At 40.1% G+C, this 2,451-nt stretch overlaps 1 long non-coding RNA gene across 1 annotated transcript; it reads right to left on the bottom strand.

Annotated features, from left to right (window-relative positions):
* Positions 1-554: 554 nt before the first annotated feature.
* LOC109300408 lies at positions 555-1,593 on the bottom strand. The gene is made up of 2 exons (XR_002098204.1): positions 851-1,593; positions 555-724 (listed from the first exon to the last, which is right to left on the bottom strand). It is a non-coding gene; the product is annotated as an uncharacterized LOC109300408 (long non-coding RNA).
* Between the last annotated feature and the right edge of the window lie 858 nt (positions 1,594-2,451).

The raw sequence follows: 2,451 nt of genomic DNA, 5'->3' as shown, positions 1-2,451 counted from the left end.
TTGGCAGCAGCTGCAGGGCCAGAGAAGTGTTAATCTGGCTCTTAGTGATGACAGCTGACACCTCCCCGTGCAGTGTTCCAATCCCTGCCTCCATTCCTGTGCCTCCCTTTCCTTAGCATCTGGGGCTTGCACATGGCACCTCATGCTACTTGTGGCTTGTGCGCTCCTGTTTGCCACCCCTGCTGTAGCAATATGATATAGCTAAAGCACACTAACTTTTACTCTGAATAAAAGAAGGTTAAATTTGCAGCAGTTTCAGTACACTAGTATGGTTACAAAATCATGCAGATATAACAGTTGCACCCTAAGGCTCATGCTGATATCATTCCATTCTTTCACTCTGTTTTGGGACAGTTTCCTGTTTGTTTGCCTACCTAATAGCATTTCTTATGACACTGGCACTGATTTACTGAAAAATGAAATCAGACTCCAAGCCTTCTGCTCCAGACTCATCTCAGGAGAGACATCAACTGTCTGGATTAATGTTAAACTATTTTCATAACAGCCACTAGAGGGCAAGACAGGCAGGTTTACAGCACATACAATAGTGCACATACCAACCAAGTGCTTTAATGTGGAAACAGAGCAGTCCATTAAAACATTAGCAAGTGGGAACTTGATCCAATCTCCATTGTCTGAATAAGTCTATTTCAATTCACGCTAGATGGAAATCTGTAGACAGAGTCAGCTGAAAAACCACAGATGTAGCCAGCAGATTCACAAACTAAGAAGAGAAGTTAAGGTGTTTTTATAGGGAATGTAAGAAAAAAAACATGCATATGGATAAACTGCTGATTTATAACCTCCTGCTACCAAATTAAAAGCAAGGGGTAATCTTATTAATACCCACCTATGCTCAGTACCTTTCATCCTGAAGAATCCCAAAGTATTGAATTACGTTGGAACACAGAAGATTAGACTGGAACAGACTTCCTGGCCCACCGAGCTGAATCTCCTACTGTTAGAGGCAGCCATGACATAGCCTACAATAAGTGGGCAGACTAGAATTAAATGATTTTCTGATTGCTTCTTGCCTATGATTACAAACATAGAGTAATTGTATCAATGTCAAAATAGTAGGAGGTTTCAAGTCCGGTTCCACAGGGGTGTATTCTGGGTCTGATGTTATTTAACATTTTTATTAATGATTTCAATGTAAGAGAGAACTTCCCTGATCAAGTTTGTGGATGACAAAGCTGGAAAGGCTTTTCAACACTTTGAAGGAATAGGTAAAATTCTAAAGAACCTTGACAGGCTGGAGAATGAACAGAAGATGACTCAGTCAAGTTCAACAAAGACAAAAAGTAAGGTGTTTAAGCTTCCCTACATAAAATAAGTGTACAAGTTCACAATAAGAGATTTCTAATTAGGCAGTAGTGTTGCTGCGAATGGTTTTGGACATTTTGGTAGATCTCAGATTCAACATGAGCCAGCAATATGAAAAAGCAAGTGCAATTTTAGGCTGCACTAACAGGAGCCCAAAATACTATAGTAAGAAGCAGGAGGTAACAGTAACCCTCTACTCAGTACTTGTTAGTTCTTAGGATTAGGTACGGACATTCAAAAAGCCCGAGGCGGAACCAGTCTAAGTTATGCAGTTTTCTGTAAGCAGCATAGTTTAATTGGTAGTGAACAGAACCCACATTTGCCTTTTGGTGGCAGTGGTGGTGATGATGGGGGGTGTCAAATCTTAGACTGGGTTCCACCCCTTTTAAACCAGTCTGTGGGCCAAACTTCTGTTCTGTTCTGAGTATAGACCAGTGTCCAATCACTTATACTGGTAAAAGAGGAATGTCTGTACCTGGCCTAGATAATATACTGTGTTCTGTTCTGGGCTTTACAATTTAAAAAGGATGTGGAGAAACTGGAAAGGATCCAAAAACAAGCAACAAAGATGATAAAGAGGTTGGATGCAAGCTGAGGAGGGGTTGAGAGAATTAGGTATATTTAGTTTGGTGAAACTAAGGTGGGGGGATATGACTGTTTTCAAATACTATATTTTCTCCCATAAAATGTGAGAATAACATATGAGCCCTGGCTTTTTTTTAAGGCAGAATAAAAGAAAAAAAGATCTTTTCTTGTAGTAAATAACAGTGACAGCAGCTAGGGAGCCATCCTTGCTCACTGTTCTGTTTCCTGAGGCTCGCTTGCAGACTTTTCTTTCACATTTGCCCTGTAAGCAGGAGAAACTACTCTTGCCATATTTCCTTGCATATACTATGAACTCCAGTTTCCAGAAACTACAATCCACGGTAATGTCATTGTTACCAGATTTAATATTAGACTTCACCTAAACTAAGACACAGCCCAATAAGACGGAGTGACAATACATAGTTTAATTTAAAATGCAATACAATAAACCAAAAAGACAACAGAAAGCTTTACAGCCAGGGATTCAGAAAGTCTTTCTGGGAAATCCACAGGTCTCATCTCTGCCTGGGTTTTATAGCC

The sequence above is a fragment of the Gavialis gangeticus genome, unplaced genomic scaffold (genome assembly GCF_001723915.1).
Source record: "Gavialis gangeticus isolate Ggan-Ray unplaced genomic scaffold, GavGan_comp1, whole genome shotgun sequence".
In the NCBI taxonomy this organism is placed as follows: Eukaryota; Metazoa; Chordata; order Crocodylia; family Gavialidae; genus Gavialis; species Gavialis gangeticus.
This window is presented reverse-complemented; position numbering and strand designations above follow the sequence as displayed.